Genomic DNA, 14,201 nt, shown 5'->3' on the forward strand with positions numbered 1-14,201 from the left:
TTCCTACCTGAATATGAACTATTATTAGTTCCGAAATACCACAATTAAATGCATAAGTGCATTATATCATATTGTTAGCTATAAGTGATTATTTTTTTTATATATTTATCGGCACGTGTCCGGCTAAGAGACATCGGAATGGGTTCAAACATATATTTCAGGTATGAAAGATATGTGTTTATATTTTACTAACTCATCAAAACAAGTTTTGTTAGTCTTGTCATGCAGAGAAACACAACAGGGTATCAATACAATAGTATATGGTTACAAGATGACACAAAAGAAGGTTTCACGTGAAGGGACGAAGATCATGCAACATTGTTCAACTTAACAATTCGTATGTCAAGGGACGAAGACACAAATGATTAAGTAAAAGTTTTGAAGCTTTCACAGAAGATTGATATTTACCATTTTAACGAATATATAAATTAGGGGGAGACAATACGCGCTGCACTCTTTTTCCCTTAGCTATGGTTTTGTCCCACTGGGTTTTCCTAGCAAGGTTTTTAACGAGGCAGCATCCCGAAGCGTATGAAGTTGATAACCAAGGGGGAGTGTTATGAATAATAATTATTATGGTTATCAACACCTAAAATAGATTTGGCTTCTTCTTCAAGTTTTCTCATCCCTATATAATATTCTATTGTATCTCATTATATTCTACACATAATTAATGAAATCTTCATCTTTCTCCCTACATGTCTTTCTCTTATTGTTTGGCTATTAGGCTAGTTTCACAACAATAAGAGTAAATGTTGTTATTTTCTAACCACAAAACTTGTTTTTTCCTGTCCCACATCAAGTAAACTGGAAGCACTGATGGTGCTTATAAGTTATATAAGAAGAGAATCCAGTAGAAGCTTCTTAAAACAAAAATGGCCCGTTGGCAGAATATTATAATAGCTTGTTGGTTATTGGTCAATTAAAATTTGACTTAAATAGGCATAACCAGCAGTGCAGTCAGGTTTAAAAAACACTGTTATGATTATATCCAAAATCTGATTTCTAATACTTTATACAACTTGACCACTCAAAGCCTCCAACAATCCTTTTTTAACTATTTACTACCTTGGAACCTGAAGTTTGCCCATTTAGCTGAAGTTTGCCCCTTTAGCTTATTTTCTATAAGTTTGATAACACCTAGCCTGCCAAATTATCAATAAGCCCCAAAACTAAGATGTTAGAAAAGAAGACAAGACAGGTGGTAGGTGCTTACTAATAGAAAAGAAAATAATGTTTTTAAGTTTGTGTTTTTTTATGTATTACTTCTGCAGGCCCATGTATTCTGACATATGGGCTTAGTTCTCCAACCATTATTTATCTCAAATAAGAGGGGCTACAAACTTGGTAAGATTAGTAAAAGGTCTTACTTCCTGCATACACCGAGTATGGAATGAGTTTGGTGATTAGTTATGCATGTCCACAACTTATAGGCCTCTTAGCACTCATAAACAAATCATGACAGTGGCAGTTCCAAATCCTAGGTTTAGTCTACTTATGATCAATCCATCTTTGATTTGAGTGAATTTTTGGAAGCAATGATAACGATTTGTCATCAGGTGCATGTTGAAACAACGACCTTGAGAACAACTCTTCAAAATATTCAAGACCTAATCGTTCCATTGACTTGCTTGATGATGGCTGGTTCAGATAACCTTCCGCCATCCAAAGTAAAATTAAATCGTCTTTGTCAAACATATAGTCCTTGGGGAACAAGGAGCAGTATGCAAACAACTGTTTCAAACAGGAAGAAAGGTCATGATAGCTTAGTCTAAGAGCCGGTATAACCTTAGATTTTTCTCCTAACCTCCAAATCTCGCTATTCAACAGCTCCTTCCACTCTTCTTCTTCTTTGTTCTTTGTCCTCAATAACCTTCCAAGTACTGTTAAAGCTAAAGGCAAGCCATCACATTTTTTCACGATGCCTTCACCATGTGGTCTGAGCATTGGATGTGAATCAAAGTTAATTTCACCCAACGCATGTTGAGCAAATAAAGACATCGCATCGTCATGTGATAGAGTCTCCAGGTGGTTTAGATGATTGTAACCCATCTTTTTGAGCAGTTGCTCCTTTCGAGTTGTCATTATAATTTTACTTCCGGGAGTACACTCATGAAATGGGCTCACTAGTGTCTCCAAGTCCTCATAACTTTCACTCCAAACATCATCTAGTACAATTAAAAATCGTTTTTCCTTGAGTTGATTTTTAAGATCTACTTGAAGTAGATTTAAATCTGTGAATTCCTTGTTTTCCCCCTTTACAGATTGCAAGATCACTTTGCTTATATTAAATATATCAAAACTGATCAGACACACAAACCCAGGCCTTGAGTTTGAAGTGCTTCTTAACTTCCTCATCATCGTACAAAAGTCTAGCTAGAGTGGTTTTGCCTAACCCGCCCATACCAACTATGGGCACGATGCTAAAGTTCTGATCACATGATGGCCCATCCTCAAATAGCGTCACGAGCAATTCCTTCTTTTCTTTTTGCCGGCCAACAATACCGGATGTATCTACCAAAGAGGTCTGATAACTTCTTTTTGGCTTTTCACCTTTTACAATCAAACCTAGACGCGCATTTTCGTTTAACAGGTCTTCAAATTTGGTTGTAATATCAACTAACTTGTGATGCATCCTCTGACTTAGTGATAAATTTGTGAAACAAGTTGGAACAAGCCTTCTTACCTTGCTGGTGATGGCTCCAGATTGCTGGCCGAACTCACGGCGCATAGCTTCAGTTGCTAGGTGATCAAGTACATCATCAATGTCATAAGCCAGATGTTGGAGACCATTGAGCCACTGCTTAACAGCTTCATCAGTAATTTCCTTCTGAGAAGCATCATTAAGCAGAGACTGGATCTGGGTCAGTGTCTTCTCAAGCTTGTTGAGCTCTGAATGAATTCCTTGGGACCGAACATATGTCTTGACGGCTTCAGAGGCCAGCTTCTGTAAAACAGATTTCAGGAGTTCAATGGCAATGATTTCAGACATTGTTAGTTTAATCTGTGGTGATTGGTGATGAAGGAAACTCTGTATAACAAAGATATATGTTAATGGAATTATAAGGGTATGGAAGGAAAGACAGGGTTTCAGAGGCTGCTGTTTATAGTTCCTTTAGCCAATGATTTGGTACCATCCATGAACTTGCCTGAAGAAACACTAAGTGACCCGGGGCAGATTATGGATAATCTGGGGGTTAAGTAATGTTTCCCACGAGGATGAGGTCCAGCAGAGAAGGTTATTCTTCAGGTGACCTGCAAAACAGACACCGTAAGCTCGTCACTGAGAAGGGGGGGTTCCTCCTTGTGACCACCCTCCGGCGTGAGAATCAGATTAGATTGCTCTGAATATAAGTGTATATTAAGAGATTGCTAGATAAGAATGAGATATCAGATGATGTCCTTACCATTCCAAGGTGTTGGAGTATTTATAGCCGAAGGTAGGTTTCCTAAAAGGTACAGCCGGCTGAATAGTATTCCTGTTCTACCAACAGTGGACTACGCACAGGCCATGCTGGTTGGTGAATAGACTACGGCCGACAGTAACAAGGTCGGCTGTATACTGTTCCTTTACTGCCGGCTATGCACTGTTCCACCAACTGTAGGCTGCGCACGTCCCATAGTAAGGGTTGGTGAGTAGGCAGCGGCTAATAGTGACAAACAGTACTAGAGGGTGCTCCTCCTCGTACTGTTGTCGGTGAGCTGTCACCCTTTGATTGGTTCATGGGCTGCTCTGGTCAGATCGTCTGTTCTGCCCATACCTTAGTAGGTATAGTACAAAAGATCTTCCAGAAGCATACGGACTCGCTCATTTAGGCGGGATTATTCCCGCCTTGCTCATTCCTTCATGTGACTACTGAAGTAGCTAGTGCCTTGTGCGTGTAGCCTTGCTGTCAGTGCGGGTAGCCTTCCCTGATGGCTTGTATCCGCAACTGCGGGAACAAGCGGGGTACTTCACCATTGAGAGGCTTTCCCTGCGGGTACAGCTGGCGTACTGCGCGTAAGGTTTTCTCTGAGCATGGTGGGTCCTGCGGGAGCAGTTGGTCGTTGCGCAGACGTCCCTGTTCAAGGTGAGTCTTGCGGGTCCAACTGGGCTCTGCTGGGACCTACCTCTTCAAGTCCCCCCAGTCCAATGTTCTTCTCATGAATTATTAATAAGTGAGGTGAACTTTTGGACTAGTAAGGGGTTTTGAAAAGGGTTTTTAGTTTTAAGGTTTTCCGTGGGGATTCTTCCCGCGGTTTTCCTGATGTCACGCAGAAATTCCCGACTTTTCTGCTTGATCTTTGGGTATGAAGCGGGTAGGTTTGTAACCTCCTCGCAAGTCAGGAGCGTTGAGTCCCACTTGTGTGGATTCTCCATGGGGTTTTGGTAGTTTTCAACATAGTGATCAATTATGCTAAAACCACCAATTCCATCTTGGAGTTTCAGACAATATAGTTCTCGACGTTCCCGTCATGCGGGGATGTTATTCCCGTTTCCGCAAGCATAGCCCAGAAGATCCTTCTTGGTTTGAATTCCCTGCAGAGTGCTAAGTATGTGAAGGGTTTTGCCTTGACACTGTACCCGCACTCGTCTTACGGTTACTTTACTTCCAAGGTATTCCTGGCGTCAATTCCCTGCGGGTGCTAAGTATGTGAAAGGTTTTGCCTTAACACTGTACCCGCACCTGTCTTACAGTTATTTGGTTGCCAAGGTAAGGGGTATTTTCCCGCTTACTTTTGAATCTTTTTGAATTTTTTTTGAAATTCGAAGAGTTGGTGAAAGGATAAGAACAGTCCAAACCTCTGAAACGTCGTGCGACGGTTTCTTCTGACTGTGTCAGGACATGCAGGAAGTTATGGTGACGTGACAGTACATGGTCATTCCAGACGCTTTTTCAGGCGCGTGGGCGCGATTTTTCGGGCGCGTGGCCGCGAAATTAATGGTACGCGTCCTTTCAACAGCTGTTGCCAGCTTGCTTTTTGCCACGTGTCATAGTTTCATTGCACCTTCGATTTCTCTCTCTTCCGCATTAATTTCATCGCATTAACTGCGAGTAGTATATAAAGGGGGAGAGGGTTCTTTGTAATCCACACTTTCACTTTTCTCTTCATCTTCAAAGCGATTTCCGGCGAATACTCAACTTTTTAGTCGAGCATTCTCTCGAAATCGTTTTCTTCTTTCATCTGTAAGATGTCTTCTCACGATCTCGAAGCTACAGCCCAGGAGGCTGGGGTGTTCACCGATGACAAGAGTACTGCTGGCGAGTGCCAGTGTGCTCTGCCTGTCGATCTGTACCAGTACATCGTCAGGAAGTTCATGCTCGAGTCTCTCGAGCCTGAGTTTCCTGAACCCCATCAGACGGTGTATGATGCCCCCAGAGGCAAGATCGGGGTATATGCTGCATTCTTTGTTTATGGGAATCTTAGGTTCCCATTGACAAAGTTTGTGTACCGTGTCCTGGAGAGGCACGGTGTGCACCTGACCGAGGTGCACCCGATGGCGATCACGAAGATTCGCCACTTCGAGTGGGTGTGTCGGATTCTGGGCATTGAGCCCTTTGTCGACCACCTGATGACCTTCTACACTTGGAGGTGCATCCAGGGGTGGTATACCCTGATAACCCGGATCATGGGTTTGAAGATTTGCGCAACCGAGCGTAGTCTTCGCTCGTGGAAGCGGGAGTTCTTTTTCATCTTCGCTCCCGCCATCCCCCTTGCCATGAAATTCAAGAATGGGCAAGCTCTCCCAAGCCTTCACGCCTCCAACTACCAGGAGGCGGAATGGTTCTCAAAGATATCCCGAGTCCAATCTCCGGTTTACCGGTTTGCGGAGTCCGGGATGGTGATGCTCGGGATGAGCCGGGTGTGGAAGGATGCGGATGCGCGAAAGATCCCGATCGTCCTCGAATACGGTTTGAACTCTGTTCCTTACGGTATGCTCTGTTTCTTTTTGTTGATTTAGAATCTCTTCTAACTTCTTTCCTGTTTATTTCAGAGGGGAACGACTTGCAGTCGCTCCTGTATCCGCGGGAGGCTGACGGTCCCGCTCGGATGGGTACTCGTGCTCTAGATGAGAACGAGTTGCCCATCCTAGAACAAACGGCGGATCGGTTCGTGGAGGTCTACCCGCTAGGACACGAGATCCTGAGCGCCAGGCGGCCAGGTAAGGCGCTATTCAACCCTCGACCCCTCAATGTTGAAACCTCTGCTGGAATTCCTCTAATCTTATGTTCTGATGAGGAATCCGCAGATGGTCCTCCGTTGGTGCGGAAGAAGAAGGCCGCCGGCGGGAAGGGGAAGGAGAAGGTGGCCTCCACTGCCGATCCGGTACCTCGGTCTGACTCAGAGGCCGAGAGCGAGGAGGTGGCGGGGAACCCCGGTGGTGAGAAGACCACTGCTCCGGAGGCTGTGACGACTGTCACCTCCGGAGAGCCTCGGATGACGACGGTGAGCGGCGCAAAGAGGCCGGCTCCATCGGGTTCATCCCCGCCTGTCCGCACTTTCAAGCTAAAGAAAACCCGTAAGTACAAACTTTACTTTTAACTTCATAGTTTTCCATCTTTAATACTTTTCTTTGTGCAGGCGTGGATGTTGACGCATTCCAGGGTGGAGCAGGGAAGAGTATTCCTCCGCCCATGACGGTAGGCTTGGTCAGCCTACCTGAGGCGACGACCCAGGCGGCTGCGCCTGCTTCCGCTGGTTCAGTTGCTCAATCCATTGAGCCAACTGTTCCAGCTGTGATGACATCACCGCCGGCTGTCAGTGCCATTTTTACCGCATCTTTCACTGAGCCGGCGGTTACTTTTGCTGCGGATTCTGCAGCGGCGACCGCGGCGGCCGCGGCGGCCTTCACCATGCCTCCTCCGTCATCGGCAACGACGGCCGATCCTTCAGGTATGCATGGGGCTTCTCGCCAACCTCTGCCTCCTTCCCATCTACCTGACCTCTTGGACGGATTTCCCTTGGGTTCAGGTGATGGGTTTGGCGGCTATCGGCCTGTTATTGACCCTACAGGTGCGTAGGGTTCTTTTGGCCTATATATATATATATATATATTTTTATCATCTTTTCCTAACTGCTTTTTGTTTTTTGCAGTGTCGGATTCCAATGAAGTGTATGTTCCTCGATGGAACATTCGCCGAGGAACAACCCTTCGCACACCTGTGGAATGCGTGGAGTGGGCTCGTCACGCAGCTCCCAGTGGTGCGTTGGGGGAAGCCATGGCTAGCTACCAGGAGGGTAGGCTAACCAATGAGCTTCGGGTTCTCCTGGCCCGGATGCAGCCGCGCGTCGAGCTGCTTTGTCGTGAAAATGACAAGTTAAAAGCAGCTCGCATACAGGAAGTAGCTCAGGCGCGGGCTGTCCGGGAGGAGAATAAGAGGCTCTCCGCCGCGGCCGCAGAGAATGAGAAGGCGTTCAAGGCCCTTGAAGTTGAGGTTCAGGCCCGTCTCGAGACCCGTTCCAAGGCTGCCCAAGCTGTTAACGAACAGCTTCAGCTAGCTAAGGAAACTGCTAGGAACGCGACTGAAAGGGTCACCAAGGCTGAAGCTGTTGCTGAGCCTCTACGCCTCGAGAATGAGGAACTTAAAGCTAAATTAGAGGCGCTCCAACAGGCTCATGATGCCTTGGCGATGGAGGACGCGAAGAAGCTCCAAGAGATCCTGGACCAGAGGGGCTTGCTTGACCACACTGAGCGGAAGGTAAAGGGCGTCGAAGAGGCTGCTGCAAAGGAAGTGTTGCTTGCCAACCTCAATAAAAGTGAAGCCGAACGCGCCTGTATTCAAGCTCAAGCCGCCCTCCAAGAAGCTCTGGTTGCCAAGGAATGGCTTCTTCGAGAAGCGTTGTCTCAGGTAAGCTTTTCATGTCTTTACGCTTTTCTTTGTAAATAGAAAAGGTTTTGATACTTGTATATTTTTTTGTAGGTTGTGCATCGGGTCTTCACGGAGACGTCTTATGACGATGCCATGAGTACAGCCCTCAACGCTTCTCATGAGGATGGGGAAAAGGCCGGCTTCCTGCTTGGTCTAGGGTTTGTTGAGAAAGGCATCCCGCCTTCCAACTTCCCTTTGTATAATGTTGATACTGAAGCTGTTTACGACCAAGCAGTGAATCAGTATGCCGCCTTCCCGCATCCAGTGGTGGAGAAGGTAAACGAAGTCGCTGCTGCTGATGATGGGCTAGCTATCCTCAAAGCTTTCCTTGAACCGCCACGCTCTGCTGATGGTGCGGGTCCAAGTGGAAGTGGTCCTGAAGCATGATCCTGAAGATCCCTTTCCACCATTAGCGTAGATTTTTGCTTTGGTATAGCTTCTTTTGTATGCGGGTATGCACCCAGCAATCTTTGTAATATTTGAATTTTGATGGAATAAAGATTGTGTTAATTCTTTGCCTTGTTTATTTTACGCATGTTTTGATCTAACTTAGCAATTTCTTTAGTACTTCGATAAGTTAACTTTTTAACGTGGCAAATTATAAGTTTGTTTCGCTTCCTCTTTCATGATTGTGCGGGTATGACCGTCACTTACACTTAGTAGGATGGCTTAACTTTACTTATACCTGACCTGCGTGGAAGTTTTCCTCATCTTTTCCTTTGAAATTTTCTAAGTGTTCAGAATAAGTTAACCTTTGGACGTGGTAGATAATAGGTTGAAGTTTTGCCTCCTTGTTCGTGATTGTGCGGGTAAGACCGTCACTTGCACTTACAAGGATGGCTAAACTTCACTTACATCTGACCTGCGTGGAGGTTTTCCTTAAAACTTGAAATTTTTACCGTTGTGTTTATGCGGGTTTTGCCGCCTTCCACACGTAACGACTTACTTCTTCCCCTATTTATGCGGTGAATACCGGCACATCAGTGTGGGAAGTTCATAAGTATAAAGGTATGGCTATCAACACATTGTGAAAGGAGAATCATTTCCATTAGAAGTGGCTCTAGGCCTTTTCTTTACAAGTTTGGAATTGATCTACATATAACATTTGCGTAATTGAGCTCCATTCCATGTTCTTGGGATGGGAGTGCCATCGAGCCATTCGAGCCGGTACGCGCCCTTTCCCAGAACTTCTTTGATAATGTATGGCCCTTCCCAGACAGGGGCCAGCTTTCCTGGGCGTTCTTGGTTTGAAGCCTCGTTGTTACGCAATATGTAGTCTCCTACATTGAAGTTGCAGAGTTTTACCCGCGTGTTGTAGTACTTTTGCATTTGTCGCTTGTAGTTCTCTTCACGCACTGCGGCTAAGTCTCTGCGTTCCTCGGTTAGCATAAGATCTAACCGTCTTTCCGCATCATTGTCTTCTGGCTGAATCAAGACCCTTGGTGAGGGTAAACCAATTTCGACCGGGACCATGGCTTCAGTGCCATAAGTGAGACTGAACGGGGTTTCTCCCGTACTGGCCTTCTTTAGCGTTCTGTTTGCCCAAAGGACGTGCGGAAGCTCGTCCACCCAGCCGGATCTGTGTTCCAAGAGTCTTTTCTTTATGCCTTCGCCGATGCTCTTATTTGCTCTTTCCACCTCACCATTACCTTGCGGGTGTGCCACTGAGGTAAAGGTGTGGGTGATTTGAAGTTCTTTCAACCACTGTTGTAGCTTCTTGTCAGCAAAGTTGGTGCCGTTATCGCTCACCAAATTCTGTGGAAGTCCAAAACGACAAATAATAAATTCCCAAATAAATTTTTTGATATGTTTCGCGGTTGTTTGGGCTAAGGGTTTTGCTTCTATCCACTTGGTGAAGTAGTCGATGGCTACCACTAGGAACTGAACATTTCCTGCTGCTGTAGGAAATGGGCCTGTCACATAGATGGCCCACTTCTGAAATGGCCATGAAGAGGTGACTGGAACAAGTTCATTCTTCGGGCGGTGCGTATTGGGTGCGTAGAGCTGGCAAGACCTGCATTTTCTGATGTATGCCAGCGCATCCGTATGCATCCCCGGCCAAAAGTATCCCGCGTTGTTTAGCTTAGCTACAACAGCGCGGGGGCCTGCGTGTACCCCACAGATGCCTTCGTGTACTTCTCTTAGGAGGTAGTCAGCATCTTGGTTGTCCACGCATCTTAAGAGTGGGCCAAGAAAGTTACGTCTGTAAAGGACGTCATCGATGAGTTGATAATTCAGTGCTTTACAGCGTAGTTTTCTTGCCTGTGTTTTTTACTCTGGTAATGTACCTGCCGCAAGGTATTTTATTATTGGTGTCATCCACGTTTCTGTGCCGGTTTGGATGACACAAATTTCCTTGTGCGGGACCGAAGGTGTCTCGAGGAGTTCAATGCGGATGTCCTTTCCTAAGTGGGTGAAGGCTAATGATGCAAGCTTGCTTAACGCATCCGCAGATTTGTTTTCACTACGCTTGACGTGTATGACTTTGCAGTCGTTGAAATCGCGCATAAGGGATTTTGCTTGTGCGAGGTACAGGGCCATTGTGTCGTTCACGGCCGTGTACGTCTCGTTGATTTGATTGGCTACTAACATGGAATCCACTTGAGCTTCCAAGTTTTTCACTCCCATCTTACGCGCAATTCTCAGCCCAGCCAAGAATGCCTCATACTCGGCTTCGTTATTCGTACTTGGAAAATCCAGTCGAATAGCGTAAGTGTATTCTTGGCCTGCTGGGTTGGTTAGTTTCAGCCCTGCGCCTGAACCCTCGTTACTGGCTGCTCCATCAGTGTAGAGTCGCCAGACATCATTGATGTCTTGTGCTGGAGAGGGTTGAGCCTCTTCCTGGCACTCTTTTTCCCGCGATGCAGGCACTTCCGCAATAAAGTCGGCCAAAACCTGGCCTTTTATGGCTGGTCTTGGTTTATACTTTATCGCGTACTCCCCCAACTCAATTGCCCATTTGGCTAGGCGTCCCGATAACTCGGGTTTGCCTAGAACGTTTGCAAGTTTGAAGTTGGAGAGAATGGTGATTGGGTGACCCTGGAAATATCGTCTTAACCTGCGTGAAGCGTGTATAAGTGCTAAGACTAATTTTTCGAGGGTAGAGTACCGGGTTTCTACGTCTGTTAGGATACGGCTGACATAATAGATTGGCATCTGGATGCCTTTTCGCTCTACTAGCAGGACTGCCCCGGTTGCTCTATCTGTTGCGAAAAGGTATAGGATTAACTCCTCTCCCGCTTTTGGTGCTGTGAGCGTTGGGAGTTCGATCAAGCGTGACCGAATCTCCTGAAAAGCTGCTTCCGCTTCTGGTGTCCAGCGGAAGTGCGTTTTCTTTAAACAGTTTCTCAACGTTGACACGAAAGGAAACGACTTATCCGCGTGGTTTGCCAAAAAGCGATTAAGTGCCACTAGTCGTCCATTCAGTGTCTGAGCCTGTTTGACGGTAGTAGGTGATTCCATTTTGATAATGGCTTCGACCTTTTCAGGGTTCGCTCTGAAGCCATCTTTAGTGACGATGACCCCCAAGAACTTCCCTTCTTCCATTCCAAAGCACACTTGCTCGGGTTGAGCTTCATGTTTATCTTCCTGAGCGTGTTGAAAGTTTCTTCGATGTCTTTCAACATCGCTTCTGCGTCAGGGCTTTTGATGACCAAGTCATCCATGTAGACTTCCAAGTTCCTCCCAATTTGGGCATGAAACTGGTTGTCCATCAGGCGTTGGTATGTGGACCCGGCATTCTTAAGTCCGAATGGCATCATTTGGTAACAAAATGTGCCATCGGGCGTCCGAAAAGCGGTTTTGTCCTGATCATCAACGGCCATATGGATTTGATGGTACCCCTATACGCGTCTAGGAAGCATTTAAGGCAAAACGGTGCCAACGAATCCACCTTAAGATCAATTTTGGGTAACGGATAACAATCTTTGGGGCATGCTTTGTTCAAGTCCTTGAAATCTATGCACATGCGCCATTGTTTGTTATTCTTCGGTACCATAACGGGATTTGCAACCCATGTTTGATATCTACTAACGCGTATGATGCCTGCGTCAAGGAGTTCCTTGACTTGGGTTCTACACGCGTTAGTTTTTTCTGGCCCCATTACTCTGCGCTTTTGTACGATTGGCGTAACAGCCGGATCGCATTTGAGCTTATGCACTGCCTTACTTCGGGGTACACCAGTCATGTCAGCTGGTGTCCGCGCGAAGATGTCAGCGTTTTTCTGTAATAAGCGCTTGAGTAAGGTGCGTGTGGGATCAACAACTGTTGGGCCAATGGAAACGGCCTGGTCAGGGTACTTGCCGTTGAAGGCCCATCTTTCTGGTTCGGTGATGGTTGGTTTAGCCATCTTTGGTTTGGGTTTAGATGAGACAGATGCGATGCATATCTGGGGAATGCCGGTGATCATCGCTACACCCTCAGCTGTTGGCCATCCCATCATGCCGTGGACTGAGGATACCACGGCGTTGAATCTTGCCATCCCGTCTCTTCCGAAGAGAATGTCGTATGTGTGGTGTGGCTTCCTCATTACGACAAAATCCACGTCTTCTGTGCGTGAGTGATTCCCATCCGTAAGAGTGACGGGGAAAGATAGGATACCCAGGGGGGTGTTTGTGCTGCCATCGAACCCTTCCATCGAGGCGCAGATCGTTTCCAGGCGTTCTTTGTCTTCGTCATCTAGCTTGTCGAAGAACTGCCTGTACATCACCGTTGACGAGGCGCCGTTGTCAGCAAGAGTGCGAGAAGTGATGTAGTGCCCCAGCTGGCTTTTGATGACGATAGGGCCTTCTTTGCTGGGTCCTCCTGGCACTCGCGGGAAGCGCACCTCAGCTTCCTTCCACGTGCTGGTTCTGTCGTTCGCCTTTTTCTTCCTCTGATCTTACCATGAACCATGTTGATGCTGATGTCAACGGGCTTTCGTCCGTTGCCTCGGTACCGGTTGTCGTTCCTTCCTCCCTTCTTGTCGAAGAACTGCCTGTACATCACCGTTGACGAGGCGCCGTTGTCAGCAAGAGTGCGAGAAGTGATGTAGTGCCCCAGCTGGCTTTTGATGACGATAGGGCCTTCTTTGCTGGGTCCTCCTGGCACTCGCGGGAAGCGCACCTCAGCTTCCTTCCACGCGCTGGTTCTGTCGTTCGCCTTTTTCTTCCTCTGATCTTACCATGAACCATGTTGATGCTGATGTCAACGGGCTTTCGTCCGTTGCCTCGGTACCGGTTGTCGTTCCTTCCTCCCTTCTTGATTGATGCCACCAGGTGTGCCAGTCTTCCATCCTTGACGAATGCTTCAACAATATCCTTCAAGGATGTACACTCTTCCGTACTATGACCTTTTGTCCCGTGGAAGTCACAGGATTTACTCTGATCCGCATTAGGTCGCTGCCGGATCATTGGAGCTTTCGGCCATGGTAGTTTTTCGGTGGCAAATATCTCCGTGACGCTTTTGGTGAGTGGCGTCCAACGGTGTTTTCGGTTTGAAGGGTGTGTATTATCTCTTCCGCCAACAAGGGGGTGAGAGCTGGATGAGGTGTCAAAGTTTACCCTTGACTGCCAAATACCTAGCTTCCTCTTTTTGTTCTGCCGGGCGATCCGAACATTGTTTTCTCTAGTCCTTTGCGTGTAGAGGTGTGTACTCTGGGGAAGATCCCTTCCCAGTTGCTTCTCCGTCTCGGCAAAGTGCTTGGCCGCCGTCATGATGGCATCCCATGTGGATGGCATGCCGTCTTTACCCGTCAATGTGCGGATAAGCTATGGGTATTCGGCGCCCTGGATGAAAGCGGCGCGAACAAGATCTTCACTTATGTTGCCCAGACTTAGCTTTTTGGAGTTGAAGCGAGTGATGAAGTCTAGCAAAGATTCATCCTCCTCTCTCACGCAGTTGAGGATCGTCCACTGTTCTTCAGTATATTTCCTTTGTTGGCTGAAGTGTTGGCTGAACTTGTTTTGAAAGTCCGCCCAATCATAGATGTGGTGGACCGGTAAACGATCGAACCATGCCCTGGCCGCTCCGACTAGAGTCATCTGGAACATATAACACCACGTGGGTTCCGTCCAGTTACTGACGGTTGCCCCCGCAATGAATCTGTTCAAGTGGTCGTCTGGGTCGGATAGACCATCATAAGTGCCGATGTTGGACATTTGCTTGGCACTTCTCGGGGCGATTGCTTCCGCAATGTCCGTTGCAAACTTTGACTTTCCTGCATTCGCAGCAGTTGGTCTAAAGGTTTTGGAGAAGTCACGCGGGTTTCTCTCCGCATTCGTTGGTTTAAAGGTTTCTCCAAAATTCCTTGTCGGTTGGAAGTCCGTTTCCTTACGCTTCCCTTTTGCTTTATGGCGAGGGTTTGCGTCG

At 46.9% G+C, this 14,201-nt stretch overlaps 2 pseudogenes across 1 annotated transcript in view; both read right to left on the reverse strand.

Annotated features, from left to right (window-relative positions):
- LOC143566667 (putative disease resistance RPP13-like protein 1) overlaps positions 1-14,201 on the reverse strand; it is a 70,642-nt pseudogene that overhangs the window by 13,836 nt on the left and 42,605 nt on the right. The gene's annotated exons all lie outside the window — the stretch shown is intronic.
- On the reverse strand, positions 1,492-3,110 carry LOC143566661 (putative disease resistance RPP13-like protein 1; annotated as a pseudogene).

The sequence above is a fragment of the Bidens hawaiensis genome, unplaced genomic scaffold (assembly GCF_021521415.1).
Source record: "Bidens hawaiensis isolate Kalapana, Puna unplaced genomic scaffold, B.hawaiensis_p1.1 tig00023035_1, whole genome shotgun sequence".
In the NCBI taxonomy this organism is placed as follows: domain Eukaryota; kingdom Viridiplantae; phylum Streptophyta; class Magnoliopsida; order Asterales; family Asteraceae; genus Bidens; species Bidens hawaiensis.